The sequence below is a fragment of the Seriola dumerili genome, unplaced genomic scaffold, assembly GCF_002260705.1.
Source record: "Seriola dumerili isolate Sdu_G_001 unplaced genomic scaffold, Sdu_1.0 BDQW01000191.1, whole genome shotgun sequence".
Lineage (NCBI taxonomy): Eukaryota > Metazoa > Chordata > Actinopteri > Carangiformes > Carangidae > Seriola > Seriola dumerili.
In genome coordinates, this window is record NW_019174446.1 from 8517550 (window position 1) to 8537353 (window position 19804).

Below are 19804 nucleotides of genomic sequence, written 5' to 3' on the forward strand. Positions count from 1 at the left end.
GCTTGAAGGGTATGGCTATCCAACAACTGCCTCTTGTGGTCCAGAACTGCTTGAGTCTTGAATTAGAATAATGGCATTTGGCCTCAACAGCACCATAACAGATGTGTGTGTGTGTGTGTGTCTTTGTTAGTGCATGTAAGTGTATGTGTGAAGCTGATTGCAAAGTACCAAATACTGTACATGTGTGGATGATGTGATAGCTCAGAATAACCCTACAAATAACAATTTCCAGGCTTGTGTGGAGTCGCACAGTCTCTCTTTTTACCCTCTCACCCTCTCTGTAAAACACTCATACACACAATTGCTGATACACTCATGCATGCATGTGTTACTTTAGTGAATTCTTGTTGGACGTTTCTGCTTTCACGTCACCCGTGGCCTTCTCCATAAGGGTCAGAGGTCAAGGTCAGGTGCTGTAGTGGTTGGGATACATTGTTGAACTTGACCTTGTTTGAGGAAACCACTACCCACTGAAAACAACTGTGGACATAATATGGACGACAAACAAGTGAATTTATTTTTTTTAAATTTACTGCATTTGTTAACCAACTCAGTGTTTCCGGGATGTTTAAACATGTTAAAACCTGACAGAAATACTACATACAACATATAAAGTATTATACATTTTACATATTATACATATAATATAAATATGCATGTATGTTCAATGGATTAATCAATGTTCAATCAGTTGTACTTGGTTGACTTTTTATGTTAACAAATTCAAGTCTTTTCTGTGTTCCCTCAGTTCACGTTGTCCATTGAAATGCAAAAAAATCTATTCCACTATAGATTATAGGTGTATTTTCCAAAACTGTGGCCTACCATTCTCCTAAATCCCAGAACAAGAGGATTGTGTATGCTTATCCGTGAAATGTGATCACAGATCATTACAACTAATCACAGAAGGGGCACATCTTGTCACTTTTAGACTCTTGTTTGATCTTGTTTTAATCAGCTAGTTCTGTCCATTCTCTCTGTCAGGGCAATATTTGCCCAAGAGTCATAATTATTAAAAACCATTTCCGAGAGATTCATGTTTAAACACACATGAGGGATTTCTTTAGGGGAAACTTTAAAAAAGCAATCATAAAAACCATTTCGAATTTTTCCAAAAAGATATATTTCGTCAAAACCTGGAGATGTGTCATTAAAAGAGGAAGCATTAATCATAAATGTAGTAAATTCTGATTCAATTTCCTACACCCAGCCAATTCCATCAGCTTTGGGTTTTTTAGTAGTTTCTCCAATATCTCATCCCCAACATCAAAACCTGGAAAAATCCCATTCCCATTTTTACACATGTTTTGAGAGTAAGATGTTTAGACCTTTAAAGTGATAGCCATCAAAGCCTGTAGACCTTAAAGAAGTGGAGGCCTCCTGGTGCAAAGGAGAGTTTCATCATGATGGATTTGGCTGGAAGCTCTTCACCCAAGTATATCTGTCATGTGTGCGGTGCTCTCTCTCTCTCTCTGTCTCTCTCTCCCTCTCTCTCTTTCTTTTTTTTTCCCCGTCTGTTGTTTATCTGTTGATCTCTCCTTCTCATATGCTGCTTTTCTGTCCTTCCTCCCTTCCCTTTAGCTTTGTTGTGCTTTCGCTATCTTTTTCTGTCTATGCCATTCCTCCCCTCCCCTCCCAAACCCCCCCCCCCACCCCCGCCCTCTCAGACCACCTTCCATTTTCTTAGCCGACATAACTCTTGCTCTCTGGGGCTTATTAAGTATAGGCAGGATTCACATGGATGGCTATCTTTAAGTATAGGCCACCCCTGCATATTGAAGTGTTATCTGGCCTCTTTGAATCAAAGGTAATGGGTGATTGAATAGATCTCTATGGAGTGATTTGGTGGAAACCTTTAATTTATATTCCAGACTATCTCAGTTGGAAGAATATTACTCATTCTGTGTGTTTAGGTGCTGTATGAAAAAGAGTGAATGTGGTATATGGCGAGACTGCATACAGTGGAATTTGCGTGGGTCGCCTGCTGAGATCTACCATAGTCATGACCTGGTTGATATTGTTTAGATGCCCCAAAATTACAGCCTTTAAGTCCCATTGCTTATTCCATTACCGTTTGACTTCTCTCAGTATTCCAAGGTGCTAACCAGTAGACCGTTTTCTTTTCTGCTCTTTTCTTTCGCAGGAAAGTGGGCAAATCGGCCCCTTTGTTCTGTCTGACACAACTATGAAATATTTCTGACAAAATGAGATTTAGATTAAGATTCACAACAGATACCACACTATACGTCATTAGTTGCCGTCCCTTTCTTGTTGTTGTTCTGTAATAATTTTTACTGTTTTAATTGTATGATTAATACCCCTCCAGTGGAAGTGAATCATTTTTAGACCTAGAAGGACAAAGAAGTAATGTTTATGACCTAATCAAATATATGACTGTGGTTGTAATAAAAATTCATAATTTCCCCAGTGCATGATATTAAAGAGACATACACTTGGAATCATAATTTCTGGTTTGCGTATGAATAATGTGACTGCGGCTTTGAAGCTGCCCTGTAGATCATCAGATAATTTACAGAGACCAGGCGAGAATAGTCAAAAGACAGCTTCATCTCTAAGATGCAAACATGCTGATATGGTAACACTGGAAAATCTTTAAGCAAAACAACTTACAATATCTTTTTTGTCATTCTAATTTTAATTAATATTCTGCACAATCACCATTTATCCCTAGTGATTGATATGAAAGCACATTTAGTTTTTTAGCTGTTATGGTGTGGAGCTGATGTCACTAGTCTAAGTCTGACTGTAAACATTGTTTCAACGTCCTTTGCTTCTATAAACCTCTTTTTAGTAAAGTCAAGTGTCTTTTCATGATGCCAGAATTAAAAGGAGGAGGATAGGTCAAGCATTTGAAAGTGGCTAACTCTGCCAAGAGCAGACAAGCAAATGGTCAACTTCTCATATTCTCAAGGTCAAGCATGTCTTTATGGGAAAAAAAACAAAATAAAATATATAAATGAAATGAATAACCAAAGCAACTCCACAAACAAAATATAATATATACTTACCAAACTCACTTTAATCCAGCTGAAGTCTGACTTCAAGAACTCAGGTAGATTTTTCATTGGCAATGAAAGTGCAGCACTTACTGTATATGCACATCAGTGGTTGTCCACACATCTATCTGCAGAGGAGATGACGTGTCCGTGGGCACATTAGGAACTTTTAGACCATAAGGGATGTTTTTGATTATCCATGACACTTTGATTTACCTGCCTATCCTCTGCAGCTTTCAGCCAAATGCAGTGACAATATTAGATGTGGCTATGGTTTGTATATTTCCATGGTCAATACATCTTTCCGTTACTGTGAATCAGCAGGCATCAGGGGAAAGTATACAGTGGCGTTTTGCCGCAGCTCTCCCACAGGACATAAATCTACCTCTCTTAGGATGAAGGTGCTTTTTCCACACACAAAAAACACAATCATAGGAGTATCAGAGCGGGAAGAAGGGGAAAGGTAAATTAGTCCAAATAAGAACTGTGCACTCTATTCCCATACATTTCACTGAGCTTTTTTTGATGTGTGTAAAGTTGATGTTTGAAGACATTGACTGCAGTGAAACAGGCATTCATAGGAGTACTGGGTCTCCTCAGATATTACATCATGGACCACTCTAGTGATAATAAAACTTTCGTTTTTGCTCTCACAGCAATAACAGAATCTAAACTGCACCGCACATGGAAGACCACAACAGCGTCAGGTCCATCAAACCTAATTGATTCTACTATGTCTTCATTTCCAAGGAAAAACGTGTTGGGCCGGTGAGAATGATAGAGGCCTTGATTTATGAAGCACGGAGATGTGGGTGTTGCAGGTTTAGAAAATTTCATCTCGGATCAGCCCCGGCACTGTGGAGATAAAAGCAAAAAGAAAAATAAATAAATAAATAAAAGAGCAGGTTTTGTACTTAAATGGATCATGTTTATGGCTTGTGTCTCACACACCACAGTGTGTGTGCGCGTGTGTGTGCGTGTGTGTGTGTATGTCACTGTAGCTTCTCATATATGGAGCTCAAATCAGTGACCTGAAATAAAGCAACCTTGAATAGCTACCAAAAAGAGACACTAACGATTTACAGAGCTGTTTACCAACCTTTACCAACACACTGACCTTCTCTGTCCATCACTGGAGCATGTTTGTGCACACATATGTCCGTGGGTGAGTGTTATGCATATGCATGTAGGGATGCTTGCTTGCAGACACCATTCACCACAATAACAGACAAAACTGAATGAACTTAGAAATGAATGGAATAAATGTGTGGCCTACACAGAGATATTGTTTAGCCTCTGGCTAAAAGCTGCGACCTCAGCTGTGAGACCCAGAAGAGCCACTAATAGAGCAATTAATGGATGGGAAATGGAATTGTCAGCCTCAGTTAATGTTTCACTTGGTTATATAGTTAAAGAAAATAAACAATAACAGCTTTCCACATGTAAAATGTTTAAAATATTGTACAGAGACCTACTAAAAAACATTAAGTATACCAAAACACAGGCATATGACAAGTTTGAAAGAGACTAATGAAATAGAGGAAGTAAAAATTGCCTGTAGTTTATACAGGACCATGGATTCCAACTAAGAACTTCCAGACTATCTTACTGTAAGTACTGCTACCGCCCCCCTCCCTACTCCCACCACTGATACACTGCCTCTGGCTGTGCTTTGTATGACGGAGACCAATAAAGCCTAAAGTACAGACGGCTAGTCTTTTTCAAGTCAGCATTATGCCATAGGAATCCCGCACCTGCTTTCAAGTCCTCTTCCTCTGTCCTCTCTGCTGGGCTGAGCCTGTGTGTGTAGTGTCCGGCTGGGGGATGTGATAACTCGGCCTAAGCCCAGTCAAACCAGCTTAGTTCTCCCTGTGTCAGAGTAAAGCTTCTGAATCGTCCATTTTATGGTTAAAAAAAAAATCAGAACGTTCATTTGGCTTCCAGCAGCGAGGTGGGGCATCATCTAAGGCGGGAGATTCTCTTTTAGTCCCTTTCCCTTGCTTTCATTATTAATATGCCATGCTATTGGTCTTGTTCTTTGGATTGGCTTATATCCTTGCAGAAGTTCTTTCTCACTCTCTGGTTTCAAACTTTCCTACTTTTTTATTTTTCTTCCTTTCTTTCTTCCTTTCTTTCTTTCTTTCTTTCTCTCCCTCTGTCTAGTAACGACTGGCAGACATTAAATAAGGGATAAAGCTTTGACTGGCCTTTGCCAGCAGCTCCCAGCCTTGTGAATCCTGTCTACCCATCAAATAACAGTAAAATGAATTCCTCAGCATTTGATTTAGTTATGTCAAAAGGCCAATGAAATGAACCTCTGTGACACCAAATCCCTCTGTGCCAGGAAATTGGAACTAAATTTATTTAATATTAACAGGAGCTTTTATATTGCATCCCCAAGTCCTCAATCCTCTTTTTTGGTCACTTTGGAGCGTTCTGCTTTGTAGAATCAGAGGATGCATTTCTTTTTTGATAGAGCCCAAATCTTTATCCCTTTTAAACTCTAGTTTGACCTCTTCCACCTTATTATGGGGTGGATGAGGGAGGTTCTGGAGTGCAGGCTCTGTGAAGATCAACTTCATAACATATCTGCATTACATCAATTACATCTAATACATCAGTGGTAAATACTGAGCATGTGCTTGGCCGTTGTTATCGATCTCATTTGACAGTATTTGACAGTGTTTGAGACTGTGTGAAGTTGGCTAGTTCAGTGGAGTCCCAGTGTACTATGTAATAATATACTACATAAACACTATGCAATTTCTTTTTGAAAGACTCAAATCTTTGTCTCGTGGTTTCATTTCAACAATGTCACAATACATTAAAAGTGTTCAATGAACACCTTGTTAAACTTAAACCAAAAGCCATTTTATTTGCTGTAATTGTGTCTCCCGTCCAAGAGATCCCCTCTTAAAGAGATGATGGGGACACAAAACCCACAATCTTCTGACAGCACGAAAATGTATTCTAATGTTCAAAAGATTCCAGACATTCCAGAAGCTTGGTTAAATAAATCAAGTGGGAATCTTCCAAAGTTACTATTTTTAGAAAGTGCCCAGTTGTGTTACTGTCCTACTGTTGTGGCCCAGCAAGGAAACACTGTCCAATGATGGAAAAAAAGCAGAAATTTCCTACTAAAAAGACTTAACTTTTACCTTCAATCACTGGGACTGAAACAGTAAATAAATAAAACGTACATGAAACACAACACACGGATAAAAGCCAGGCTCTTTTTCAAAGCTGCTATCCTCTGAAATTAATGAATGCATGTTTGACTACAGGCCATGCTTCTCTAACCTCACCATTTGCCATAAAATTACATCTACAGCAAACTAAGCAGTGAACACAGACCCCAACTGTCAAGAACAGAAGCAAGTAGAATTGAAATATCAAGCGCTTGTTATTGGACCCTGTGTTCATTAGTGTCTACAGTGATTGAATTATCTGAGGCTACATTGTTGTTCAATAATTAGCTTATTAGCATGGAAACCACAGCACTGGAAGGCCAAGCAATCAGACCAACAATTAGCCATCAGCGTAAAGACGGCAAGATTGGGGGCATGCAGCAATGGCAGCTTATGACAATAGTGGTCAACTCATTTCCATTACAGTCAATTAGTGCTTGGCCTAATTTGATCAAAAGGCAAAGAAATCATTAAACAATGATGCACTGTGAATAACAACAGCATCTGTTTGAGTTTGTTCATGTTACTATGACTGAAGAAGCAGGTTACTGCACTTGAACATAACACTTGGTTGACTGAACATTTAGAGTTGTTATTTATAGCTGTCCTAAGAATCCCAAATAAACCTTTTCCATCTAAAATGTAGAAAATTTTGACCACAACAGTATTTCATAATCATTTATTTATTTATATATATATATATGTCTTATCGATCACCACATTAATTTGTTGTCCAGATGTTGCTCTAACACTCATTTTGTGATGTCCATTTCAGCTACACCCACATACAGATTATTTCCAATGTGAATTTTCAAAATATGAATATAATTTTTTTTTTTCTTCAGAGGAAATGTACTGTATACTGTAAAACCCAATATAAGATTTCTTTCAAAAAGCATACATTTTGCTGTTGTGTGCATATTCTGGGAAACATGCAAATAGAAAACATATGCTCTGTTGGTATATTTGTGGATTTGGTATCCATACAAAATGTAATATTCCCAAGTTCTGATTTAGCTTTGAATTCATTTTTGAGTAAACGTATACAGTGAAATGTTTGCTTTGTCTGTCTGTGGGAATTGCCCTCCCAGAGCCTTGTCAATGAGCCAGATCAAAGACACAGACATGGTGTGTTTTTTCTTCTGTCTGTGCACTTTTCTTGAAGTGTAAATCAGACTGTAAGCCATGTTGCTGCTGGAAACCGCCAGCCTGATCATAACTGAAATGCCAATTATTTTCTCATTGCTGTAAAGCCTCATCATGAAGATCTCAAACACATCCACACACCTAATGAGGTTGAGTCATTCGGTATTGGTTTAAGGACCAGTGAAGATTGCACAGACGTAATCACATCTCTGAGAAGCTAATTTCTGTGAGCCTGCCACGTCGGCACTTTGTTGTTCATAATGGTTGTTTTTTTGTTCTTTCTTTTTTTTTTTTTGCAGTGAAACTGCAACAAAAGGACTTGTAACCTGCACATTACCAAAGCGTTTTATAACAAGTGTGGGCACAGAAAGAAAAAGTAGAGACATACATAATAATCCCAAAGGGGTATCTCAAAACAACTCCACCACATAACAATGCCTAGGTTACCAAGCTTTGTACAGTACATCGAAGTTTTACGAAGGCCTCCTCCAAATTGCACAATGCACTTTTCCAGAGTAGTTCATCTTACAGTTTGCCTTTTATTAAACTCACATGAGGGCTCATGCAAATGTGTTACGCTTGGAGGTACAGCCAGCACATATCCCAATCTCCTGATGATTGTGAGGGATGCATGACGACGCGCATTACTAATTTCACAGCCAAGGAATTTAGTATGCCCAGGGTGGAAGAAATCAATAGAGAAGCAGATACTGGTGAGAGAGCAAGCAAAGCAAGCTTCTGCATCTTCGTAGACTTTTTACATGGTTTCCATACATCTGCAAGGGATGCAGCAGCGATAACACGCCAAACAATGTTTTAATTATAACTGTCGAGCGATGGAAAAGTTAGCAACAGAAAAGATGACTCCAGCAGTAAACACTGTAAAGTTTTCGTGTGATTTCAGTAATGGAATGATTCCGATGGAATCACTGTGATTAGTGGATTGGTCATGAAGAAGTTAATCTGAAGAATTTTTTTGGTGGCAAGTTCAGCTGGTGAGCAATACTAAGCCATCTTGACGGTGCTTAACTTCAAGGTGACGGAAAGCTGGAGAGTCCAAAATCGATGAAGCTAACGTAGCTTACTAGCTGTGTTGCACCATTCACTTTTATTTAACTCTTCACTGTCAAGAGTATTGGTTTACAGACAGTTATGAGACAGAGTTGATGGAACAAATCAGTCTTTTGAATAAGTTGTTAAGTTGTTAGCGAACAAAAAAACTTGCTGGAATTTTAAATGATCGGTTCATAATTGGATATTGTGTCTAGTAGATTTAGGATGCTGTTTTATAACTAAAATTAAATATCACATCTAGCTCAATGTGATTAAGTGCCCCCTTAATGTGACTTCTGCCTGTCCTTCAAGTGCTACTCTAACTAAGTGGTATGTACTCCTAATTCCTTGTTCAGACTACAAGTTCTAGCAGCACAACTCTTTTCTTTTCCTGCTCCTATCAGTTTGTGAACAGACAGACTCACCAGATGTTTTTGCCAACAACATCTATCAGCAGCGTGTATGAAGCTTTCAAAGCGGGCAGGATTATGAGAATAACAATGGAGGGACCATGTGGGTTGTGTACACCGGAGATTGCCAATACTCCAAACACCTTTACACATCAACATGAACATGCCGCAAAGTTATTAAACAGGTGATTTGTTGGTGATTCAAAACACCTGGAGATTTGCATCGCACCAACCATACTGTGTGAACAGAACAGCATCTAAAGGTGCGGTCAGACCAGAACTGGCAGGGTGAAATTTACACGCAACTCCTCGGAGCCAATTTTGACCTTCATTTGATCAGAAATTTCTCCTGAGATCAAAACTGTTCTTCGAGAGAGAATTATTTCAAGGAGCTGCGAGAGTTACTGTGGTTTGTGATTTGCGGGCTACCATTAGCATTCACGCGTTCATGATTTAAGGAGATTGCTGATGAAAATGGTTGATTTTTGCCCAACACTTGACTGTCTATATCCTCTATCCATGTCCCAACTGTCAAACATTCGTTGGAACTCGGAACACAGAACTCTGAGCTAGATAAATACAGTGAAGCTATTTATTCAAAATTCATACTGAAACAAAAACACAAATAGAAAGAATCATGCACAAATACAGTTTAATAAATTTACACAAGCAATCTCTCCCTTACATCTTAAAATGCCCCTCCCATCTTAAAAGATATGCACCAGAAACACACAGCAAATTTCAACAAGCCCTCTCCACACAAGAGGTGAGTGGGGGGCACTCTGTGGAGTCATCCAAGGGCCAGTGGAGGGATTGATTGTCTATTGGGAGGAGGATTACAGATGCCTGCGTTCAGCCTCCCACAGTCCAATTGGGTTTGTTCTGCCAAGGCTTAGATTATGGAGCTAAGTCTGAATGCATCATGTATCAACAGTTTCCCTGTGTTAAGAGCACCCAAATGACACCTCAGCAGAAGATGTGAGTGGGTAAGCAGCACACGCGCAAGGATGCACACACAAATGTTCACACACAGCACAAAATCATAAGCACACGTATTGACACTTTTCGTCAAAACGTTGATGCGTATGCGCGCACTTCCACACACTTCCACATTCACACAAGACCGTAAGCGGCTTAAGAAGGAGTGTATTGACCAAAAATCCTTTTATACCCATACACACACATAGAAAACAGACACATACTGCACCGTCCAGTATGGCCACTGACTTAATTTCATATGTAGAAAAATATACATGCGCAAGGCAACATTCATATGGATAGTAGGGATGAACATGGGGTTAGGGTCAAACTGTTTGTGATATTGTTAGAATGTTGAACACCTGACATTTTATTAATCCGAACACTCAGTTCACTACCAATAAACATTGACTACCAGTATATATGAAATTAATGATATTAATAATCAAGATCATTTTGATTTATTCTGTTACATTCATTACATACATACTGTACATTACACTACATTCGCCAGTTTCTTTGTTGTGTAATGACCATGCAAAGAGAATCAAAGTGAAATTACACACAACAAAAGGAAAGACTAAGTACACCAGGACAACAACAGCGGCCAGTGAAACATCGTTCTGCTACAATTGCTTAATCTTGGACTGACAACATGAAATTTAGTTATCATGACAGCATGACAACATTTAACCCTGGCATTCCTCTCCTGTCCTAATGTGTTAAAATCTATTAACAAACAAAGTGAAGAAAGCAAAAGAATACGGGAAGCATTTCGCATACGTTTATCAAGAGCCCCACCGCCAAAGGTATACGGCCCTGGATGTTTGAGCCCTGCTCCAAATGAGCAAATCTCCACAGTGTAGACCACACTTCAAAACAGCACGAGACTCATAAAACACAGTCCTAATTGCTCTGTCACATCAGATTCTGTGTCCCCCCCAATGGATTTTATTGTCCCCCCTATTAAATGCTAATGTCATTCCAAGAAGTTTGCAATAATGTATCTCTCATTAAGGCCAAAACATGCCACAATAAGCGAGAGAGAGAGAAAGAGAGAGAGAGAGAGAGGAGCAATTAACTTAAACACACCTCCCCTATAGATTGGAGGCCCGTGCCAAGAGGCCTTAATAAGAGAGAAGAGGGAAAGAAAGATACCCCACAATTTATTAAAAAATACTATGTCCATTAATGGCTGGGAGACTGATTTGCATAATTTAGCACTCCCTTCCCATTAGCAAGCATTATTTTCCCAGTATTTCTTTGCACCCCTGGGTTTTAGTCAGGGCACAGACTATAAATCTATGATAACTTTGACATCACTTTGCAGGCACTTCTCAGTAAAAGGACATTAGACTTAGCAGCAGAAACAGTTGTGTGGCTATTCACAATGTGCCATACCTCATGTCTGTTCTTTGAGTGGTGTATCTGACCTAATTATATTTGTTTATAGTGTGGGAATGTGTTTAAGAGCATCTCATTATTAAGTAAATGACTGCTTTGATTATAAATACCAGAAGGCCAAAGGAGAGAAGAGTGCTTATTTGGAAATTGCCGTACATAAACGATTAATGTGATTGCTGTTCCCACTCATTTCCCATCCTTGCCTTTGTGTACAATAGCACTGATAGCTTCTCATCCCTCGTCTAAAAGTAGCAATGTAGCATCTAAATGAAAAAAAACAAAACAAAACAAAAACAAATAACCACTCAGTAAATCCAGAACAGGTGGCTTCCTCTCAATGTATCCTTGTCTTCCCAACAAGTAGCCACCACAATTCATCTCTGAACAGGTTCACAGAACAGATGAATGAATGAGAGTTAACAAAGATACCGAATCTCTAGAGTGAAAACTATGGCCCAAGACAATTAATGTTACATTCTTAACAAAAGATTAAGCTGAGCAGTATTTTGGTATTCCACTTTATCTGTTATCAACCATCATCCATCTGTGAAGTTGAATTGAATCACGGTGAATATTGCAAACCATATCTCTACTGTGATTATGTCTCCGATGTGTTGTTTATTATATGCATATATCTGTTATATTTATTTATTGAAATTCAAATTGGAATGCACTTTGGAATAGAGCCCTGCCTCCTAATGTGTTAGTGTCGTTGAGCAATTAGTTATAAAGCTGAAGGTCTACATTTTATACAATATACTCACTTAAGGATCATTACATACTTTGTGACAGGATCATCTACCCCTACATGACACTATAAGTAGTTAACCATGCGAAAGAGCGTGCATATAAAACTGAGCTTGCATATAATACTTCTGTTGAATGCTTCTGAAATGTGTCAAGTCAACACAGATACAGTATCTCAGGCTACAGCTGGAAAACAGAGAAACCAAGCTTGAAAGTGCAAGGTCTCCAAGAGGCTACTGTCAGTACTACTGACGTTGAGGTTAAATGTGTGAGATGAAACTGTCACCTGTACCGTAGGCATCCTGATACACAAAACCATAGAGTTGCACATATATAATAAAATAAAAAGCTTCTGTGGAGTGAAGTTCTGAATGGAGGACATAGATTTTGAACTCCTTGATAGATTAATAGCGATGAGATAAAAGAGAGCGTGCTCAGAGATATCTTTGAGTGCCAGTAGCTATAACACAGTTAACCTTCCAAATCCTAAACTCTAACCCTCCATTCTTCAGTCAATCTATAAAACGAGTTAGAACTTTGCAGCCATCTGGGTCAAAGGAAGTGAGGGAGATGTTTCCTGTAGCATGAAATATAGGCTCTTCTCTTCCTCTCTTCTCTTATCTATCCTTCTCTTCCCTTCCCTGTTATATCTTCCCTGTAATTCTGGTCCACAATGACTTACCACATTAGCCCCAGGAAGAATGACCATAGCATCTTAACAAACTAATAATTTAATAATATCCTCTGTCCCTGCTCATTTGCCATGACATCATGGTGGCAATGAGGCCAGACAATGGACTGACTTCATAACTTCACATGCGTGTTATTTGTTCGGCAGCCTGAGGGGGGCAGACAAGACCTGTGGAAGCAGACGTAGAAGAAAATAATCATTTCAGCACTTTCATGATGGATGCAGAGGAAGTTTAATTTATACCACTCTTTTAGCCTTTGACTTAACAAGTCAATACAAAAATAACAACTATAATAATGATTCAGTCCATTCCTTTTCCATCAATGTTTTGTGAAAACATTTATTTTAACCATCATGTCATGAAAGTCGTGGTTATGTTTAGTCCTTTGTATTGAACATGCAAAGATAAAATGATTAAAAGAATCAACACTATCATTGACACAGCACAGCTACTTCAAAAATTTTTTTTCAATAAGCTCATGTCCTTGACAATATTTTTCTTTTCATTATCTCTGTCTCTCGTAGTGTCTCAATGAGTGCTGCCCGGACTCTATGAACCAATTCACAGTCTTGTTAATTAAAGTCTTCATTCTTCCGTTTTCTTCCTTCCCTCTTTCTTTGCCTTTTTCATGAAGAATCACAGTGAATCAGTCATCACACTTCATTACTCACCTAATCTTTTGTTCTGGCTTTGTCTATTTTAAATCAATCAACGCATATGTATACATTGTGATTTAAAGTTATCTCATTATCCATTTATATATGTTCTTCATTCTCTTTCACAGTGTGGGTCTATGTGGGCTTTTAGCTATTCGTGTGTCAGTCAACACGCTGCAAATGCCCTCACTAACCCCCTTGTCTCCTATTCAAGGATTTAGGATGCTAGCTCTCTGTACCTCTTCATAGATAATGCCCCAACGACCTCCATCTACACACAAACACACACATTTTCTTTTTTTCACCCTCATTATAATTATTGATCTGTCATCTTCGTGTCACATTATGAACTGTATTTACCAATCAAATGTCAAAGACAGTGAGGAGATGTCATGTGATTTTCTGCAGTGGCCAATAGGCACCTGTGGTGGAATAATTGTGGTGATTACACTTCCTGGTGCACCTGTGTAGACCTGTCGACCTTTTGTCACTGCATGGCTAAGTCGCCATGTGAGCATTTGTGTGTGTGTGTGTGTGTGTGTGTGTGTGTGTGTGTGTGTGTGTGTGTTCCTGTGCATCCCACGTGTGCACAAGCTTGTACATTGTGCGATTACTGTAAAACGTATGCATTTGCATTTGTGTATGCATGAGCATTTGTGTGTGTATCACATTGGAGCACAGGCAGTATTTAAACAATTGCTTCTTCTCCATGAATGTATATATATATATATATATGTGTGTGTGTGTGTGTGTGTGTGTGTGTGTGTGTGTGCTCGTGCTCTCTGGCCAATGACATGGTTGTGTTTGTCTGCGTGTATCACAGTGGTGTCTACAGAGCACCTACTGAGTTGCAGAGCCCCAGTCTTAATTAAAGTTATAGATAGAACACAACATAGAAAGAGAGCAGCATGAGAACAACCACAAACCCTTAGGTGTTGACAGTATGGCGTGCACATTGTATGTACTGCATGTTGATGTGTAAGTTTATACAACATACATGCCTTGTTATTGTTTTAAATCCCATGGATAAATACACAAAAGCAGTTTTTCTGTGTGAAAAAATTTTGATTTCTTTGCTGCAATTATAAACAAATAGATAAATATATATATATATACACACACACACACACACAGCACATTATATACGTTGATTACAAATAGAAACCTGAATTGCAACTTACACATGTTTTGATTGACATATTCCAGATGTGAGTCTACATATATACGCAATTAAAGTGCAGCAATGTCATGCATGAATATTCAGTTCATTCATTCATTTATTCAGTGCTTTGCAGAGTCACCACTAGCACTAATTATAGCTTTGTGTCCATTTGTCTACCTGCATTTTTTGAGCAGATTCTCCAATTGCTCCAAGCCGATCCTCTCAAGCCCTGTTATCTTAAACTGTTATCTTAAAGTCTCCTCAGACAATGTCACTAGGGTATAAGTCCAGGCATTTGCTGGGTCACTGAAGAACAGAGCATCATGCTAAAAGTCACTCCAGCATTATCTTCCTGAATTTTTCTCTCCTTTTTTTTGGTTTGTTTTGCCAGCTTGAGGTGATCTTCTCCTTGGAGGTTTTTAAAGAAAACTCTGTAGTTGGCTTTGTTCATTTTTCACCCAGTCCTTACATCCCCTTGTCTTTATGCTGCCACCACTATGCTTTCCTGGACATATGGTATTAGGCAGGTACTGAGCATTACTTAGATGTGATCACAGCTTGGCATTCAGGCCGAATATTTCATTTTTGGTCATTTTTATGGGCCACTTTGCAAACTCTAGCAGTTCTGTCATCTGCCTAGCATTGTGCTACTACACTGTAAAGGCCAGACTGATGAAGTGTGACAGACTGTTGCTGCTTGAATGGCAGCTCCAAACTTCTTTTTACCTCACTAACTAAGACCCTTTTTGCACAGTTACCAAGTCTAGACAGACCAGTCTCGTACACTATGGAACTGTATTTAGACAGTGTGCACTTGTCTAAATCACGTCCAGTCAGCTGACTTGAATTTGCTACAGATGAAATCCTATTAAATTCCAGACACATTTCAAGTTAATGTATCAAGTATGCAGGTATTTCTGAAGCCACCAAACACTCTATTAACACATTAACACAAATAATGAATACAATAAAACAAAAAAATTATTTGAATTTAATTTTCAAACCCACTGCTAATGTAACAACCTAATTTAAATAACACGAAATATCTTATGTTGTGATGTAACACTATCATCATATAGAAATTTAAATTGTACCTATAGGCTGTGGAAAAAAAAGTAATAGTGTATAGCTTTCATCATCAAAGACTTTGTAACATATTATGTAAGAATCAATGCTTGGGGTACATTTATATTATTTTTCCTCCTGAATTTTAGCTACATATACTGTACCAGGGTTAGCAATGCTACGTCCCGGGTTTAGGAAGTGTGGAGCGGACGAGCAAAGAAGAAGTCAGGAGAATTGCATAGAGATGGGAGCTCTGCAACAAGGCCAGGCAGGTTGGGAGCTCCCAGAGAGTAGAGGGAGAGTGAGAAGCTGGGCTGAGCAGAATGAAGGAATGGAGCAGCTGTGTGTGTGTGTGTGTGTGTGTGTGTGTGTGTGTGTGTGCGTGTGTGCGTGTGCATGTGCATGTGCGTGGCTGTGTGTGTGTGTTGCACATGCACACGGTCGTGCATGGCTACGTGTGAAGATCAGAAAGTGTATGAGCATCAAAAGCAGAGTGCATGCATAAGTGTGCATGCATTAATGTGTTTATGTGTAAGTGTGTGTTACAGTAGTGTGTGTGTGTGTGTGTGTGTGTGTGTGCGTGCGTGTGCGCGAGAAACCGAAGACATTTGATATTCCTATGTCTGTGTCTTCCGGCGCTAAATCGGTTGGGGGTTCAGACCGGTCTCATGCTGGCTCCCTCCAAGCGCTCACACTGCTGTTCAGCAATCATTTGTCTCCTCTCCTCTCCTCTCCTCTCCTCTCCTCTCCTCTCCTCTCCTATTGCCTGTCCAGTTTCTCTTACCCTCTCTCTACCCTCTTTTGCCACATGTCTGTCTCTCTGTTAACTGCCCTTGCTTTTCCTCTTCATTTCTTCTGGTCTCTCACTCACTCCCTCTCTCCCTCTGCTCTCCATCACACTCTGTTTTCACCACATCCTTTCTTTTCATGTGTGGATGGTGGATGCTCATGAATTTATGGATTTCTGCATGGGGGGCTCTCTTTCGAGGGAGACCAAAAATGATTTCACAGCCCGCTGTGTGGAATATGGGCTTGTGGAGGAACAGGGTGGGAGCTCAAAGCACCAGACAACTGTTTTGTTCTGGTCCATTCTCTGCCACAGAGGGAGTGGTCCACCTGAAATAGAGCATAAAGTGGCCTTTCTTATAGTAGAGGTGTGAGGAAAATGCCAACAACCTTGTTTTCTATTATGATTTTTCTGTTGCGTGCAGTATTATTTGTGCCATTGGATGGTTTGACTGGATTTCATTCAGACTGTGTCACATGAAAAAAGTGAAATGTATTATTTAATCGATTTCATTTGATTCAAACACATTTCAGAAAATTCAGTGAACAAACATGGGAAATATGTCACATTAATGAGACAGACAGATGCACTAAGGCTAAATGAAATTTGTGACTGAATAAATTGGATGTAACAGATGAGGGATATAGACAAGCTCACAATAATAAACAAAAAAAAAACAAATTTTTGTTTGTTCATTTGGCGGCAGCAGAACAACATTGAAAACTTACTATGATGAAGTTGACGTGGCAAACGTAAGCAAATGGTGGCTTTTTTTTTTGACACATTGAGCAGACATAGATAGTTCTGCGTTGATTACAACAAACTCCTGAGAAGAATATCTGTCTTTTTGGTTTTGCCACTCGTTAACTTTGCAGTTGGTAGCATACTGCATGTATGGGCCGTAAAACCAAAACAATAACATCCAAAGCACTCTGTAGAACTGAGAGTTGGATGAATATTCATTGTGGGTTCATTGTTAATATAAAAACACTGATGAGAGCAGCTTTAAGTCAAACATAGAAACCCTAAATACAACAGAGACTTCTAATTTTATGCTACTGTAAACACAGCCAGCGTTTCTCTTTGGATACTAGTCCATGAATTTTGCCTGTGCCTTTGACATTGCTCACAGCCCGATACACAGTATGTACATACAGGGATAGGTTGGGGAAAAAAAAAACCAAGAAAAAAAACAGACTTCAACCATACAAATACACTTAAGGTTACTCTTATACACGTAAATTCATTCAGGTGTTATTCAGCCAGTGTTGCTTTGATTAAAAGTAAAGCCTATCTGATTCCTGAGACGGATGACTGAAAAACGTTACTGGGACGTGCCCTGTGTTAGGGTTCAGTGGTGACACCTATTTGACATCGCTCTGCTGGGCCCTCCAGCAACACACCGATAAAATGCAACCTTTCAGATATACACTTCCTCGGAGGTGTTTTTGGAGATGACCAAAGATTATTACATGGATATTTTCACAGGAGGTAAAAAAATAATTGAAACAAATTGACTCCATGTTTTCATCCAACAGTTTAATGAATAGAGAAACAGGATGGAAAAAGCCTCCAGCAAAGTTCCTTATTTTTTTTTATTCATGTAGCCGTAAAAAGATGGAGCTACCAATGTAGCTACAAACCTGCATTATAGAAACAATTACAGCAATGCCTATTATTTTTGGTGGTACGGCTATAACCGTGATGTATTATGTGATTGTCCTTCAAAATCTAATGACATTAACAGCATGGAAGAACAAGTAATTTCATTTGTTCAATTCTCCAAGCAACGGGGAGTGAGATCTAGAGGGATGGAGAAAAAGGAGAGACCAACATATGTAGGAAAGGTAGGAAAAAGGAGTGTACATGTCATAGACCAAACATACAGGACAGCACAGTTACACTTCATTTATTTCAAAAGAAATTATTCAGTATTAAAATGAAACTATAGATTGATTTTTTCATCAGTAGTTTAACTGAGAGAAGTACGAGTGCAGAAGCGGGAGTAAATAATTTCAGTCAATCAAACATTAATACAGAGTGTAGTATTGGTTCACCTGCTCACTTGTAATACAGTGGCAAGAAAAAGTAGGCAAACCATTTGGAAATACCTGGTTTTCTGCATTAATCATAAAATGTGATCTGATCGTCATCTAAAACACTTGGAGACCAAGCAGCGGCAACCTCCGAAGCTGAAAAATGAAGCCAACACGGAAGTACCAAAAACTTCAACTTCAAGTGGCCGCTTGAGACTGGCTCCAAAAGCGAGTTAATCCCCATAGACTCCCATGTTAAAATGCCCAACTTGCCATAAAGATGGACGTCGCCTCCCTGACGTCACCCATATTGTTTCTGAAGTGCAGTTTTGAAACTCAGAGCGGGTGGCTCGGTCGTCGCCATATTGGAAGTGCCTGTCTCCGCCGCGCTCCCCGCTTATTGAGAAATAGGCGAAGAGGTGGGATAAGTGTGGAGCCGAGACTTCATTCATGATTGTGAGAAGCATAGGCTCACCCAGACGTCACTTAAAGCGACATGCCTTCATTGATGCACAACTTTAAGCCTTAATAAAATTTAAAGTAAGTTATATGAAAATATATAAACATATCTATTTCTGCTGTAGACCAGATATTTGAAGAAATGCAGTTTTTTTAGCACGTTCGTGTTGGCTTAATTTTTCAGACCCCAAGATTGAGGCTTGGCTCTGACTGGGCCACTCTAAATGGTGGATTTTCTTTGTTTGAAGTCACTCTGAAGTAGATTTACTTTGATGTTTAGGGTCATTGCCCTGTGGCATCATCCAGCTTCTACTGAGCTTCAGCAGCTGGACAGCCAGTAGTGTTGTTGGGTGTCAAAGTGCTGTTTGGCAAACTTCAGATGTGCGTATGGTAGACTGCTGAACAAAGATGTTACCCAGCTCCAGTGATTCCTTTATGTCTTCAGTTGTTACTCTGGTCCTCTTTCTTTACCTCATTGAGCATTCTGTGTTGTGCCTTTTGATTCATCTTAGCTGGACGCCCACTTCTAGGGAGAGTAGCCACAGCACTAAATCACCTCCATTTAAGGGTAGTTTGCCTAATTGTGGACTGATAATATCTAAGCTCTTTGAAATTACTTTGTAACCCTTTCAGCTTTATGCAAATCAACAATTCTTGATCGTAAGTCTTCTGAGATCTCTTTGTGAGGCATGGTTCACATCAGCAGGTGCTTCTGGTGAATAGAAAACTCGGGTCTCTGTCAAAGTAGCTCTAACCCACACCTCCACTCTGGTTTCATTGATTGGTCTCCAGATTTGCTAACTCCTGAATCCAGTTAGCTTTTGTTGTGCAGGTTTCACTTACTTTTTCTTGCCATTGGGTGATCTGACCAAAAGATTATATGACAGTCTTTTTAGGTAGAGTCACAGATTTAGTTGAACTCATGTGATCACATGATTAGTTGTGAATATGGTTGCCTGGATACCAACGCCTGTCACTTCAACTCAAGGCTAAAGGCCTAACTC